Source organism: Octodon degus, unplaced genomic scaffold, assembly GCF_000260255.1.
Source record: "Octodon degus isolate 3935 unplaced genomic scaffold, OctDeg1.0 scaffold00008, whole genome shotgun sequence".
In the NCBI taxonomy this organism is placed as follows: domain Eukaryota; kingdom Metazoa; phylum Chordata; class Mammalia; order Rodentia; family Octodontidae; genus Octodon; species Octodon degus.
Genome location: NW_004524584.1, coordinates 1,845,074 through 1,862,742, shown reverse-complemented (window position 1 = coordinate 1,862,742; position 17,669 = coordinate 1,845,074).

The window sequence follows — 17,669 nt, the reverse complement described above, 5'->3', positions numbered from 1 at the left end:
AATAATTTTGTTTTCAAAGTAAATAGAAACCACACATTTCTTTTTAAAAAAATTTATTGAGAAACAAATAGCAATGAGACAGTTTCAAAACTGATTAGTAGGACAGTTTCAATAATTAATACATTTCATATTGTTGTCTTTGTGGTGGTTATTCATAGTATAAGATGCAGACATGATACCCTGTCCAAATACTATTAGTACAAATCTTCTCATTGAATTAAGAGAAAGTAGCTGTATATCTATCCTAACTATTTTGTATCTACAGATACAATGGTCCTTCGTTTATATCCCCTTTTTTTGTTTAGTTTTGTCAGAGATGGGTATTCCATTGCCATTTAAATATTGTAGGTGCATGAATTCAGCAAAATAATCCAATATAGTCCAGTAGTCCATAATAGTAGTGGGTCATCTATAGGACTGGCAATGTCAGAAGTTGTTGACTTGAGCCTTTTACAGTTCAGCAATTAATATGGCTTTTCTTTTTATACTTCGTTTTTATACTTTTCTGCTGGATGGTTAAGACCAAGATAAAGCAAGATCTATATAACAAGAAATGTAACCCAATCCAGAAATGGTCATCCAAGAGAACACACACTTCTCAGAGGATGAAATTATAGAAGTGAATAAATATATGAAAAAATGCTCAACATCACTAGCCATCTGTGAAATGCAAATTAAAACAACACTGAGATACCATCTCACCCCAGAAAGAATGGCTATCGTAAAGAAATCAACCAACAACAAATGTTGGAGAGGCTGTGGGGAAGAAGGAACCCTTCTCCACTGCTGCTGGGAATATAGACTGGTGCAACCATTATGGAAATCAGTGTGGAGATGCCTTAAAAAAGTAGGACTGGAAATCCCATTCAAGCCAGCTATCCCCCTACTGGGAATTTTCCCAGAGGAACTGAAAATGTCATATCATAGTGATATATGTGCACCTATGTTTATAACAGCACAATTTATGATAATCAAATCTTGGAAACAACCAAGATGCCCATCACCTGAGGAATGGATGAAAAAGATGTGGTATTTTTATACAATGGAGTATTACTCAGCTATAAAGAATGATAAACTCGAAGACTTTATATTTAAGTGGATGGCACTTGAAGATATACTCATAAGTGAAATAAACCAGATCCATATGTGTAAATATCATATAGACTCCCTAGTGTAAGAACTCAAAAGAAGAAATAAAAATAGAAAGGTATAACACGGTTAAAAGGAAAGTGAGAATATAAGGATTAAACAATAAAGAGAGGGCAAGGAGAAAAGCTGGGAAACATGACAGGGGTAATACCATACATTTATATGCACAAGATGGTTAAGGTAATGATCCTGAGAATTTTCAGCAGATTTTTGAAAGTAGCAGATAATTGGTAGGATTCTCACCCTGACTAACTATATATGCTGATACCTCTGAACTAAGCAACTGCACTGAAGATAGCAATGTGTAATACTATGGCCATGCTTGGAATCCCTGTCATTCTGGTCATATAAATACGTTCTGCTTGTCATGTCATATCAATTACTGCTATACTATATCTCAAATAAATGTTTGTTTTTTTTAAAAGGGTAATAAATGAAAACAAGAGACAAGAAAATAAAGTCATAAGACTGTCCTGCTATAATGCTGTATATGGTTAGATTTCTAAATTTCTGTGTAAAAATATGTAATTGTTTATTCCTATGTTTTAAAAATATTTTTTTCTTCACATTCCTTAGGGATTTAAAGTTAAACATATCAATACTTGATGGAAAATACTTGTTCCATGCTATGTCTAAAATGTTTGATATTCAGACAGATAGTGAGGTTAAGCTCAACTGTCTATGTTATAGGATAATAATATCATTAAGCTTCTCTTCTGGAGGGTTAACAACTTAAGTTTGTGGACCAAAAATTAGAGAAAAAGAAGGGCTGCAAGGACAGATTTCTTTTTTTAGGAAAACTTCTTTTTAAATACCCACATAAAAGGTGGCCTTATAAGTCCTCCAATTCAATCCCTAGTACTTTAAAAATTTTTGAATTTTGTTTCTGAAATTTAAGTCTGTTAATAAAATTCTGAATGATAGCATTACAATAAATAACTTTGATTTAATCAAATTTTCCCTGATTATTTGTACATTGGGTCTTCCACTGAGGCTTGTCTGTGTGATACCAGGATTTGGACACTTGCTGTGCACTTATTCAAACAGCTACTACTTCAGCCTTTTTGTAGAATGATTTGAGTGTGATTTTTTTTTTTTTTCATTCAGAAGCTTGAGTTAGGAGGATTATGAGTTTGACATTAGTCTGGTCTATATATTGAATTACATCCTGTTATTATTATTATTATTAATTATTATTATTATTATTATTATTATTATTATTATTAATTTTGGTGGTACCCGGGATCAACCTTAGGACCTTGTGCTTTCCAGGCAAGTGCTTATTCCACTGAGCTATCTCCCCGGCCCCTAGACCCTGTTTTAAAAAACAAAAGTACAGAGAGGTTTTTCAGTTTTCACAAAAACTCAGGCTCTCATTGGTAAAGGAAAATTTCCAAAATTAAACACCTGATTTGTTAGTTTTGTTCTCTGTCCCACTTATTTGACTCATGCGCTCTCTCTTTTTTTAAATGTATTTAGTAGAAGGCCCACAGGGTCTCACTACACAGATGGGACTTGTAGTGATCTTTCTGTTTTCAGTCTCCCAAGCGCTGGGATTACAGGCATATGGCAGCATGTCCAGTCTCAATCGCTGTCTCAGTGTGCCCTGAGCTGTTCCCTGCATTTGCCTAAGCAGGTGCTTTAACCTACTGAGCTATCTGGCCGGCCCTTGACTCATACTCTTGACTCTGTCTTGCCTTAAGTTTTAAACCCTCCATAGTTACAATTTCTAATATTTTATTCCTTGAGCACCATCTCTCAAGTTTATAATTCAGTCCTGCAGATAGCCAAAAGATATTATTTCTTCAGCTCCAGAAAATCCATTTATCCTACTTCCTTTTCATTGACAATGACATCATCAGGTCCTCACCTCCCTCCTTATCTTGAATTTAAATTCCATGGACATTCGCTATCATCACTCCCATATTTATATTTTTGCACCTCTTTCCTATATTCCGCTTTGCTGGCAAAATCTATCTGCCATTCTATGTCTGCATGTGTGAAGCTCAGTGTGTGTATAGCAAAACACTCAACCCCACTGACTGGTTTCACTTTATGTTCATGATCACCAGCCTCGTGTGCTCCCAGTGGAGCCTACTGACTGTGCTTTACTGCTCTATTTCATTGACACATGAGTGAATTGCTCACTCTTTGTTCTAGATGAATGTTGCATGCTTTCTCCTCCCGCTTCAAACCTCTACTAACTTACTTCTTATTTTTACTCCTGGATGATCACCTTGCTTCCTTTTCACTGTGCCTTTCAAATTAGTAGATAATGCCTCCTTTCCCTGTTTTCAAATGATATTTATTTATTTTCCAAAATTCTTGCGCTCATGTTGACCAACTCAGCTGATCAGGACTGTGTATTCTGCCTTCTCTCTTGTTCTCAGAGCTGTTGTTCCTGCTTCCAATAAAGGTCACTTCCTTCACTTTTGCAATGAGCCTCGTCCCATTTTGCCTCCTTTAGAGTATCTCTGTAGTAATTCTGCCATCTCTGCTCTGTATCATTAGGTTTTAGTTTCTTCATCAAATTTAGCTATGGAGTATCTTCAGTATATAATCGAGAGGTAACCTTTTCCATCTTAAATGAAAAACTCTCCATTGAACCCCCACCAGCTTCTGTACCTTATATGCCCAAACTCTTGGTTTAGGCAGCTACGCTTGCATCATCCACCTTTCCTGTAACCATGCTCTCTGGAGCTAACACTAATCAGATTCTTGCTCATTAAGTTGTAATTAATAGTTCTATTATTATACAAAATTGGTTTTCCAGAATTCAAATTACTTCTGGTGGTTGAACTTTCTTAGTGGCTTTGTCCATTACATTCCATTTGGCCAGTGGGTGAAAAACTGTCTTGCACAATGTAATTTTCTTGCAGATTGTAATTTTCTCATGTCGTATAACACCTTTGTTAAATCCAAAGTCAGCATTATTATAAATCTATTTAGTTTAGTGAATGAGTATATCATTATGTAAATAAGGATTGCTCTTTCATTAAATACTCAGACCTTTTATTTTTTATTTTCTGTGGGTGTATTAGTCTCTTCTCATGCTCAAAGTGCTGTTTCTTATTTCTTACAGTTGACATTGGGCCAATTGGTAGAGATTAATGCCTTCCTTTTATTTGCTATAGGATTAGAAACTAACCCTGCTGAATAAACATCTAGGCTCTAAATGAAGGCCTAGGAAAGGTACAAAGTGTGACTAGAATATATAATGAATGTTTAAAGTTAAAAGATTATTACAGGGGCTGGGGAGATGGCTCAGTAGAATAAGCACTTGCGTGGCAAGTGCAAGGGCCTGAATTCAATCCCCAGTTCCGCCAAAAAAAAAAAAAAATTAAAAAATATTATTACAATAAAAGACACATTGCTGTTGATCCCTCTCACAATACTTCCACTCATTTTGAACACACTTACTCCTCATTGTACCTTTATGAGGTGTGATGAAAAATACAGCAAATGCTGCTGCCCATTGCCATCCCACAGAAAGGCAGGCTTGTAAAAACACCATGGCGTATTCTCATCCACTATAGGGTCTGGAACTGAGCCACTTCTGGCACTTCAAGTCAAGATGATGATGAAAGGTAAATGTTCTGAATTATTTCAGGATGTTGGGGTGGCTTGACAGCGCAGCTAATGACACAGAAAAGGACTTCCAGAACTGCTTCAGAAAGTGGCAGGAGTGGAGGGATAAGTGTGTTTGAAGTGAAGGGAGAGTATTTTGAAGTGGGGATTAATGGCAGTGTGTCTTTTACTGTAAAAGAATAAAAAAGTTATGCATTATTTGTATGTTTCAATCACACCATGCGTTACAAACACATCACGCAGTCTCTTGATTTCTTAGCGATTTCCTGATTCCTTGTGTGTTCTCATTGCTATCATACTGCTGGATAGGACAGTTCTTGGCCTATGTTGGCACTCAATAACGTTTATCAAAAAAGAATGAAGAAGCAAAAAACCAGCATTATATGGATAAAAAATGAACTCTTGGTACTGGAATACTCATGAAACCCTATCTAACACACACATAGTGGCAGATGGGTTGTCAGCTCCTTTGAGAGGTCTAAACTTCTTCCCCGCCTGGCCATCCCTGGCCCATGCTGACCCTTTGGAGCTAGCTGCTGTGAAATTGTGGTTTGGGTTCACGAGTTACTGAAAAGTTCATGAGTTTGGTTACTGAGAAGGTGGTTTGGCTTCTAGAGCAAGTTGCTGCCCAGGTTTTGTACTGAGCCAGAGTTCTGTTGTCATGTATGATTGATCATTTTGAGTTTCTGAAAGTCTCTTAGTCTCCTTCTTCTCTGGGAAGCTGAGGCAGGAGGATTACAAGTTCCTTCTCCGCCTGGGCAATTGAGCAATTTAGACAAAAGCTATATCTGAATTTAAAAAAAAAGCATGTGAAAGTCTTGGGTTCAATTTCCAGTGCTACAGAAAATTAGATACTAAAAGTGATTGTGTATCATGGTCTATTTTCTTATCTCTAGAATTTTAGTGTTTGACTATTTAAATAAGATCATAGTTTAATTAAGGCTGCTTATTTGGCACAACCATCTGCTAGGGTGTTGTCTTTAGCTTACAGGTTAGCTATTTTTGTATGGCTTTTATCTTTATGGTAGCTACCTCTTTATGAAGTAAGAGTGCATCTAAAAGTTCCTTAATTTGTTGTCCATTTTTGACCAGGGTTCCAGCAGGGAAAAGCTCCCTTTGCTTTCATGGTATCTTATATATCACATACTTCTCCAAGAACATACCAAATATCTATATCTGTATACCATTGGGTCATGGGCTACTTTTTATTTTTTTCTTTTTATTTTTTTGAGATAGGGTCTCTCTCACTATTCTCTTGAGCTCACTTTGTAGCCCAGGCTGATTTTTTTTTTTTTTGAACTGGGGATTGAACTCAGGCCCTTGTGCTTGCCAGGCAAGGGCTTATTCTGAGTCATTTTCCCAGCCCTCCAGGCTGGTTTTGAACGCTAAAAGATCCTCCTGCCTCAGCCTCCTAAATGCTTGGATTACAGGTATGTACCACTACACCTGGTTCTTGGGCTACTTAACAAGTAGTAGTAAATGCAATGAATTTTCCCATCTGAGCTCATTTTACCCCAGATAGAGGATTATCTTTTCTCTTGTTGTTGGGGCAAAATACCTGACAGTCAAAATATGATTTCATTTAATACTCAGATGGCTTCAAGGTAGAGTGGTTCACAGCAGAAGACAGCAGTTTATGGAGGCAGAAAATAGCCAGAGCAAAAAGGGAAGAGGAGTGGCTGAGAACAAGCCTAATAAACAGTATTAGATCAAGGGTCCCATTCGGAGTAGGGTACAGAGAGCTCCCTAACTGAAGTAAGGCTCTCATTGTTTTGGTAGAGCATTATTCAGAGTGTTGCAGGGTGAATGGTAACATGAAAGCGAGAGAGTAACAGAGTCTCATAAAATGTTAGTCAGCAGTTGCAAAAGCCTTTTGTCCTGTAAGTCAAGTGTGGAGGTTAGAACTAATTCAGAAGAAGATCACATAAGTTTTATAGCTTCCAGGATGGCCATTGCTTTAAGATAAGAGGATAATCCTTTTTAACAGGGTCGAGGGTGAGATTATAGTAAGCAATCTTCCTGTTTTCATTTCTTAGAAGTTGCAGTAGAGGACACGGATGGGAAAATTAGTTACTAATTTCATTTCCAAGGCACATGAAATACTGAATAAGGCATTTCAGTGATGTGTACATTTGCCTTGAACAGTTTTCTGACCAAGTTTTCATTTATTATGTGTCAGGAAATCCCTCTTTCATCTTCTGCAGTGAGGATATTAACCTAATTTTCATATATATGTATATATATTTACTTGTTAGTGCCTTAATTTTATAGAATACTGGGTTTCATTGTGGCTCAGCCTGATTTTTTTTTCATAATTTTATTGATAAGCAGATAGCAATGAGACAGTTTCAAATCAAATCGGAAATACAGTTTCAATAACTAACACACTGCATATATTCTTCTTAGTGGTTAATTGCTGTACAAGATGCGGACTTGAGATCCTATTTACAAACACCATTAGGACAAATCATTCTATTCATTAAGAGAATGTAACTATATATCTATCCTAACCACTTTGAATACACAGATACAAAATGGACATTCATCTGTATACCACTTTTTTTCTAAGTTCTGTTATTTGAATATTTTAGGTGTGTAAACTCATCAAAATATTCTAAAAGAGTCCAGTAGACCATAATAGCATTGGGTCTCTGTTTAACTGACAATGTCAGAAATTTTTGACCTGAGTCCCCCACAGCTCAACATAACAGCATGGCTTTACTTCCTATATTTTGTCTTCATACTTTTCTACTGGATGGTTAAGACCAAGGTAAAGCAGGACCTATACAACAAGAGTTGTAGCTTTTGGGTCTGATAAGGTCAATGAAATCCCCTCAGGATTTATCCTGAGATCCTGTACCTCAGATTGTAGAACCTTTGTCAGTGTCAGCCATGTGGATGAGTCATGGCCATTGCTTGGCCAATGTGCTCTCTGGGAAAGCCTGAGAGAGTGTTTTCTCTCCATGTGATTCTCCTTAGGCACACTCTACATCATCGATCACTTTCCTCTTGGGTCCCATAATCTCCTTGATCAGAAAATTTGGGACACTACCGAGGTACATGATGTTACAGTACAAGTTCTCATATGTCCTGAGTCTTAATTGACCTTAGAAGGTAAGGGCCAAAATGTTGGCTTTCCTTGCAGCTCTCCTTTATCTCTAATTTTGGTCTGCAAACTTAGGTTGTTAACCATCCAGAAGACAAGCTTATTGTTATTATCAAACAACTTAGGCTATTAAGCTTAACCTCACTATCTGTCTGCATATCAAACATCTTAGGCATAATAAGGAACAGGTATTTTTCATCAAGTATTGATATGTTGAACTTTAAGTCCCTATGTAATATGACAAAAAATTTAAAAATTAGATTATATTTTAAAAATAGGATAAAGAATTACATACTTCTCATGTTTGCACATAAGTCCTCAGCCTGATTTTTAATGTAAGCACATTAAAAGTTTATTTTTGAAGCTAAATTCTCTAAGGTATCTTTATTTCTTTAACCCTCATCCTCTTTAGCTGGTTCTCAAGCCAGAACCATACACATGCTATCCAAGTGTTCCACCACTAAATGACACCTCCAGCTCTCTTCCTTACGTTAAAAATTAATAGGTTTATTTTAAGAGCACCTTTAGATTTACAGGAAGTTGAGCAGTTATCAGATCTCCCATAAACTTGTCCTCTAATAGGTATGAGAACTAGAGGAACTATAACTCTAGAGGGCTAGTGTATGGGAACTCTGATAGCGGCCTCCCAGCAAAGTTCTGCCCTTTGAAAATTCATATTGAGATGGTGTACTGGTTAGTACTGGCTAGATCCCTCTTCCTGGGATCCCAAGCATTTAATGAAATTCTTCTCTAGCAGATTAGTACTCCAGGCATCTTCACCATCTCCATCAATTAAGAGCCCCTTCCGCTTCCGTATGGTTTGCGAATCACCATGCCCATAGCATGAAGCATGCAGAGGCCCAGGTGGTGTGAGCTGAGGCAGTGGTTGTCCTGGTGGTTATCCTGAAGTGCAGTGGGGTAAATCTGTAGAACAAGAAAACTAATGCTACTTGACTTATAGCATTGTTTCTTACTTGCAAAGATCTGACAAAGTACTCCACATGGGCCCAAACACATCACAAGTACTGTGTTAAAAATCAGCCCTTGAGGTAGATGTTCCCAGCTGTTATCAAGTAGTTCTTTTAGAAATGGCTTTCCAATTAAACATATTCTAGATACTTCTTGTCTTGTACAAAGAATTGGATGAGACAAGCCAAAATTCATGCCAAAAGTTTATTTGAAAAGTGAGGGGTAAAGGAATACGAGAAAAATTGGCTCTGCAGAGCACATAGGCGAAACAAGAGAGAAAAAGATAAAAACAGCAAAAATGAAAGTACATGCTATTATGGAAGACAGAGTGCGCTCCCCTAAAAAGTCACAGTAGCGGGCTCCCCCTCGGCTCTGTTTCTTTATATATCATCCATATTTGGGAACCTAGAGAAGTTCTACATATGTGGTACAGGGAATTATTTGCATTGCTCGGGAATCTGGTAATTGGCACGTCCCATTTTTATTTCCTCAGCCAGCTTTGCCAGGCTATACCTCCTCTATCAAAGGTGCTGAGGGCGGGGAGCATAGCGCATTTTCTTTAATGGGTGAATAATACTCCACTGTGTAGATTCTTCACAGTTTCTTTGAAGGATGTCTTGGTTGCTTCCAGAGTTTGGAGAAGATGGTTCTCCAAAATAATGAGAGGCATTTAAGGTGTTTGTCTAGACTGATTTTGCCTGAACAGACAAAAGGTTTTTGCACTTAGGGATGCTTTTAAAAAGTCTAGTCACATTTAATTTGCTGAAGAGAAGCCCTCTTTTTGAGAACTTAGTCAATGTCTCAGTTACTTTTCTCTAGTTGCTAAGATGAAATATACAGTACTCAAGGTTAAAGGAAGACAGGTTTATTTAGCTCACAGTTTGTAGGGGCTTCAGTCCACAATCAGTTTAAGGCAGGGTGGCAGGGCAGAGGGGCAAACTTTCATAGCAGTGAAAGATACCAAAAGCAACAAGAGCAAAAGGGGGGAAGAAGCCTCTTTCTTTTTCCCTTCTGCCCCTGTTATTTTATCTAGACTGTCCAATCCAATCAGTGGACTGATCCAGCAGTCACCCACCCTCAATCCCAGCATCACATGCCCTAGTTTCAGCCACCTCCAAAGAAAACCCCAAAAGCAGATGTGGAGGGATATCCAGACACAAACCATAATAGTCAGTTCATAAAAATATTGCATTGTCAGAAAAATTTGGCACTCCTTGTCTGGGATTTTCAGTTAAACCCCAGAAATACTCTCCATTGTTATGTGTAAGGGGTTTAGATACTTCAGGGTAGTCTTTAATCTATCAGGCTATAAGTGCTCTTCCCTCCTCGGTTAAGTCATGCTCTAACAATAAGCTGTGATTTGAGAAAAACTGTGAGTTATCTTTTAAAACTTTATTGTTTCTTTTCTTTGCTGAGGCTGGGGGCAAATTAAATAGAATCTCTTTTGTCTTTCTTTTTTTTTGGCGGTACCAGGGATTGAACTCAGGACCATGTGCTTGCCAGGCAAGTACTTATTCCACTGAGCTATCTCCCCTGCCCTAGATTCCCTTCTGGAATCATTTTACAGGCATCTGTATTCACTGAACATGGTAGGAATCATTTATATGATTTGGTCAGATCTTTAAAGGTAACTTGGCAGGCCTTTGGATACCTGATCAAAAACTGTTACTCATTTAACCTGGGAAAAGTTATTCCCTTCTTTTTGTTTTTTTGAGACAAGATCTCACTAAGCAGTTCAAGCTAGCTTTGAACTCACTACATTACCCCAGGCTGGCCTCAAACTTACAACGATCCTGCTGCCTCAACCTCCTGAGTGCTGGGATTATAGGCACATGCCTGCCTTTTTAAATAGGTGCCTTTCAACATACCCTCACAATCATTCTGTTGTACTGTGAAATATACTTTATGAGAACTGATTTTGCCCCAAGTGTAGGCCAATGCAAGTGTTCTGACTATTTTTAAAATAAACTACTCAGAACTCAGCGGACTAAAGAGCCTGCTTAGGCAGAGCACAGGGAGTGGGTTTGATCCCTGGCACCACATTGCTGGCCTCTGCAATTGAGATTTTTTTTTTTTTTTTTTTTTTTTTTGTGGAACCAGGAATTGAACTCAGGCCCTTGTGCTTGCCAGGGAAGTGCATATTCCACTGAGCCATCTCCCCGGCCCCTTGGCCGCTGCAATTGAGATTGGGTGTGGTGGCACGTGCCTGTAACCCCAGCACTTAGGAGGCTGAAAACAGGAGGATCACTACAAGTCTGATCTGTGTCGTGAGACCCCATAGACCCTCTACTAAATCAATAAAAAAATAAAAAATAAAAAGGTGCCTTTCACGTCAAACAATCCCCACTCAAGGTCCATGCTATCCTTAATAAAATCATGCCATTTAAAGACAGAAGAATTAGGACTACGATATGAATGCATATGAAAATCAGGTATTTTTCCTGGGAGAGGAGAGGATTTACACTTGGGTGACACCATATAAGCTGGCAGTAGGCAGTAAAATCTGATGCTTGAAACTTGTGTCATTTGATTGGGGCCTGTGAGGGAGGATCTGCATTCATTGGAAAACCAGGAAGAATACTTTTTATATCAAAACTAAATGCTCAGAAAAAGATTAAAACAGGAGAACCTCATCTGGTTTGATTGATGACCCAACACAAAGTTAGATTAAATGGTTTTGGATCTTGTCACCAGGTGGTAAACCTGGTTCAAACAACAGGAGGTGATGGTTTGATGCTCCTTACTGTTTTGGGGCGTTACTCTAAAAGTTGCAGTTTGGCTTCTGGGATAACTGCGAGGGAGGTTGTGGGTCTGAGTTCCACTTTCATGTATGGATTTTCACTTTTAGCTTCTCAGATTCTTTTATGTCCTTGGCTGACAAGGAATCCAGCTCTCTAGCGGTATGTTTTGTAATGACCTAGCCTCTTGAACTGCAGGCCCAACGATATTGGCAGCATCCAGTAAATTCCTGATTGTTTTGTTATGCCGTGTCCCTCAAGGCCCACCTGCACATCATGGGAGCTGAAGTATTGTACAGCCTTACATGGTATATCTATATCCACTCTATCATATGCATTTCTTTGAATGCTTTCATCCCTTCTTCTACTGTCTGCCTTTGCAGTTATAGTATTTCTACTTAGAGTGGAGATCCTTTTTTCCAAGATTTCAAAGGTTGCCTTTTAGGAATATTGTCATACAGGGTTCTTTCTGGGGTGTTATTTCCTGTATAGTGGGAAAGTGCTTCTAAATTGTTTTCAATGCTCATATATAGCATCTTTAGGCCTATTATAGTTGATTCCTTTAGGTGAGAATGGTGATGTTTTATGTTGAGTGAATTTTGCTGTTCTTCCAGGGTACATAAATCATTTATAGGTTATTTTTTTTTAATATTTATTTATTTATTTATTTATTTATGTGTGTGTGTGTGTGTGTGTGGCCAGCTCAGCCCACCAGGAGGCAGGGCTGGCTGGCATGTGGTGCTGGGGGATTGCAGTTTGGCTTCTGGGATAACTGCGAGGGAGGTTGTGGGTCTGAGTTCCACTTTCATGTATGGATTTTCACCGTGGTCCCTGTGCTTTGCTAAGCTTGTTCTAAGTAGGTGCTTTAGACCACTTAGCCATCTCACCAGCCCCTATAGGCTATTTCTTTATCTGGGTTATATTATACTCAATGTTAGTTATTGGCCTTACAAGGAGACAAGAGTAGACTACATATCCCCAAACTGTTAGAAGTGCTGGTCACCTATTTGCCATTCCAGTTTTTTTTTTTTTTTTTTCAGTACTGGGGGTTGAACTCGGGACCTTGTACTTCCCAGGCAAGTACTTATTCTAGTGAGCTATCTCTCCAGCCCCACCAGTATTTTTGTTATATTTTATTCTTAGTAATTCTGTGCTATCATGAAAACTTTTTCTTAGAGGATATTTTTGTATATATTAACCTATTTAAATACTATGTGAGTACTCTGGATTGATCACAGATTCATACATATGATACACTACATTCTGGCCTCTTAGTTGGACTCACAATTTAATTTTAATTTTTGAATATTGTTTTGAAATATTTAATTTAATTTTGAATTAATAATTAATTTTCTGAATATTGTTTAATTTTAATTTTTGTTTATCATTTGTACTGTACCTTTGACTGACAATCTACTTATAAGACATGGTATGGTATTTTCTCCTAATGTTAGAAACTTTAAAAAGTATATTTCCATTTTCCATTGACTTTATATTAGTTCTTCCTTGTCTTTTTACACACACACACACACACACACACACACACACACACACGAAAAAATATGTATATAACCTGACATAAGATTGATACTGTTTTGTAGAAATCTTCAATGACCTTTTAAATGGGTTCATCTAATATAATTATATTTTATATAGTCCTGCATAACTACATTTTGAGATCTCTTTATTCTTTTTTTGTTTTTAAAAATAATTTTATTGAGAAACAAATATCAATGAGACAGTTTCACAACTGAATACTGGCACATTTACAATAATTAACACATTGCATATTGTTGTCTTAGTGGTTATTTATTGTACAAGATGCAGACATGATATCTTGTCTCAAACACTATTATAACACACCTCTCAATTCACTGAATTAAGAGAGTGGAGCTGTATATCTATCCTAACTATTTTGAGTATACAGATACAAAAGGGTTGTTCACTTCTTTTTTTTTTTTTTTGACAGTTTCAAAACTGATTAATAGGACAGTTTCAATAATTAATACATTGTACAATGTTATCTTCTTAGTGGTTATCCATAGTATAAGATGCAGACAGGTTATCCTATCCAAACACTATTAGTACAAATCTTTCTTCTCATTGAATTAAGCAAAAGTAGCTGTATATCTATCCTAACTATTCTGCATATACAGATACAAAATGGTTTTTTATTTGTATCCCCTTTTTTGTTTAGTCCTGTCAGAGATGAGTATTCCATTGGCATCTAAATACTATAGATGCATGAATTCAGCAAAACATCCAATATAGTCCAGCAGTCCACAAAAGTAGTGGGTTATCCGCAGAAGTTGTTGAGTTGAGCCTTTCACAGCTCAGCATGTTAATATGGGAGAGCTCTTTATTCTTTATCCAGGATCATACAACAACTTCTTTTGCCTTCTGGATTTTGACCTTTGTTATTTTCTATATGCTGCATCTGGAGGTATTAGACTACTTAGAGTTTGTATAACTAGAAAACACTTTACTTTTAGTTTTCAAAGGTATGTTTACTAAGTATAAAATTCAATGAGGACAGATCTTTTTTTTTTCAGTCCTTTGAATAAATAAGTCTAGTTTCTTACCCACTTGCTCTTTTTTTTCTAATGTGGAATAAGATGCTATTTAATTTTGTTCTTTCGTAGCTAATTTTTTTTATGTATATGCTTTAATGATTTTTTTCTTTATAATTAGTTTTGTAAAATTTCATTTTGTGTATCTTGGTGTGATTTTATTCATATTTCTTGTGTAACAGGTTCATTTTTCTTGGAAACATGGTGCTATAATTTTAACTAAATTCAGAAATTTTAAGTCTTTATATTTATTTATTTAACTTAATTTTTTTAGAAAAACGAAATGATGAAAGTTTTATTTATTTATTTATTTATTTATTTATTTTTTTAGAGAGGATGGTTATATTTACAACATGATGACAGCTTCATGATGACATGATGACAATTTCAATCTCTCCAAGATGTACACATTAAATATATGTACCTTTTTGTCCATGCCTTAATACAATTTTTTTTTCTTAATACAATTTTTAAGTAACAATAGAAACCAAAAAATTTCCTCCAGCCTAACATTTGCATATACTTTCCATTTAAAGTTATTTTTAAGTCTTTATATTTAAATATCTTTAAATATTCCCCCTTCTACTTTGAGAATTGTAATTATATTAATAAAAGTTTCTTGATTTTGGCACAAAGAGAACTATTATATGACTGATCTGTAAATTCTTTCTTCTTCATTTTTATTTTAGACAATTTTTATTGCTATATTCATTTAAGTTTGCAAATTTTTTTTACAAGGTGCAATCTCGTTAATCTCATGTTACATATTCATTTCAGAAATATTTCTCGAAAATTCACTCTGTCTACATCTTATATAATCTTTCACATTTCAATAGCTGTCTACAATTCTTAATTTACTGTATAATTATTATTGATTTTCAATAAAGTTAATGATGAGTTTAAGAAAAGAGTAGAATATAATATCATGCAAGGGAGATGCTTCTGTTTCAATTTAATGCAAAGGAAGAGCACTCATCATTAACAGGAAGGAGTGGGCTTCTTCTGCAGGTGCAGTGACTTGAGAGGGACTGGGGAATTCAAGATACTCCAACCCACCTCCCCAGTTTTCTCTACTCAGTGTCTCATGGCCCCATCAGGGCTGTGACCTCACCGTGACAGACTTGCCTGGGTAGAGACTTCAGCCTTTTACTGTTCTCGTCTGTTCCTAAAGTGAAGCCAGGGTCCGAGCTTCAGGCTTTTCTCCTCACTTAAGCTCAGGAGATGCAGACCTTTTGCTGCCAAAGTGACTGTCTAGCTCTCCTATTTAGATTTATTGGTAATTAATTGTTCTGCTCTTTCTCAAATGTACTTAGAAGCTACCATTCAATTCTGCACTCTTTGTTATTATTATTTTAGCTTGTGCCCTGATTTCCTCAAATGTCTGTGTACTGCTGGTGTCAGTGTATTTCCTTCCACTACTGTCCCAATAAATTCACCACTGAGCAAAGTTTATCTGCTTTGCTGCAGCATTCTATGGGCTGTTCATACACCATGATTCACTATTACAATCCAGAATAATACTTCCCGTGAAAGCTCAGGGAGTGTAACTTAGTGATACCCTGACTTTAAATAAAAAAAAGAAAAAAGAAAAAAAAAAGCCTAGGCACATAGTTCAGTGTGGAAGCACTGGGTTTGACCTCCCATAAACAAAATCAAACAACCCCAAAACATGAAAATCCATTTTATTGGCCATGTTCTTAACAGCTCTTGGTACTAGCTGTTTGGGAAGACTGTGAGATGGAGAACTCCATATAGGAATTTGGGGGAAGAAAGAAAATGTGACTGTTCAGGGCTGGCCAAATAGCTCAGCAGATTAAAGCACCTGCAAGCAGATGTAGGGACCGGGGGTTCAATCCCCAAGCCTGCTGTGCCGGCCCTGGCCCTGGGGCACACTGAGATGGCAACTGAAACTGGGTGTGGTGGCACGTGCCTGTAATCCCAGCTCTTGGGAGGATCACTATGAGTCTGATCTAGTAGTGAGACCCTGAACACTCTGTAGACCCATCCCTAAAATACACCTCCCCCCCAAAAAAAAAAAACAAAAAAGAAAAGAAAATGTGACTGTTCAGATGGAGGAATTGAACTGGAATATGGTTGTAAGAAAGACCTCCAGTCAGTTCACTGACAGCTCTAGAATTGTGCTTGTCTTTCAGGTTGTCTCAACTTGGTGCATATGGGTTAAGATTGCATATCCCGTAACCAAACAATCATGGGAATGGACTATCCATGCCTGAGTTGGCTGCTAATTCTACCAGCAAGCCTGAAGGGGTATTGATAGCCCATCCCAGAATCACTAGTGCATTCAAATGAGAAATTGGACATATGTAATATTTGAAGATCAAAACTGTGATTTACTATTTTTTTAGGTAAAACAATTTTAAAAATTTATTTTATTGAGAAACAAACAGCAATGAGCCAGTTTCGAAACCAATTAGTAGGACAGGTTCAATAATGAATACATTGCATATTGTTTTCTTCGTAGTGGTTATTCACGGACTATTGGACTATATTAGATTATTTTGCTGAATTAATGCATTTACAATATTTAAATAGCAATGGAATACCCATCTCTGACAAAACTAAACAAAAAAAAAGGGGAAATGAAGGACTATTTTGTATCTGTATATACAAAATAGTATAGATATACAGCTACTTTTTCTTAATGAGAACAAAGATTTGTACTAATAGTGTTTGGACAGGATATTTGTTTTTGTGACACTGTGAGATGGAACACAGAGGCACTCTACCACTGAGCTGTATCTCCAGCTCTTTTTATTTTTTGAGAAGAAGTCATGCTAAGTTTCTCAGGCTGGTCTTACATTTGCCATCCTCCCACCTCAGCCTACCAAATAGCTCGGCTTATAGGTGTGAGAATGTGATTTTTGAGGGAAAATTATATTCAACTGTAATGTTTGGCTCTTAGTGAACCGGAGAGGAGGCAAATATGTAATTCAAATATGGAACATATGGTGAATTTCCTTTCAAAATTTGTCAACAAACCAAAATTTCTTTGCTTAGGAAGAAATGAGGTAGCATCTGTCACTAGATGATACCATGTAATAAAAGACTTTATGCCTGAAGAAATAAAATCATTGAGGTAATTAATGCAGAATCTGAGCGTTTAAATATCCATGAGGAAGAAATTTGTGATATTGACTAAAAAACTGTGAAATAGCAAGTAGATTTAAAATAGTAATTGTTTGAAAATGAAAAATATAGTATTTGAAATGAATACTGTCTTACAAAGAACATAAACATCGTTTTGAAAATAGACAACAGGGCTGGGGATATAGTTCAGCAGCATAAACTCCTGCCTGGCAAGTGCAAGGTCCTGAGTTCGACTCCCAGTATAAAAAAACAAAACAACAACAAAAAAAAACCAGGTAACAAATCAACTAATTGTAAAAAAGGTTATGATAAAGGATATAAGATATATAGAAAATAAAAGGCTTGCCCGGGGAGATGGCTCAGTGGAATAAGCACTTCCCTGGCAAGCACAAGGGCCTGAGTTCAATCCCTGGTTCTGCCAAAAAAAAAAAAAAAAAAAAA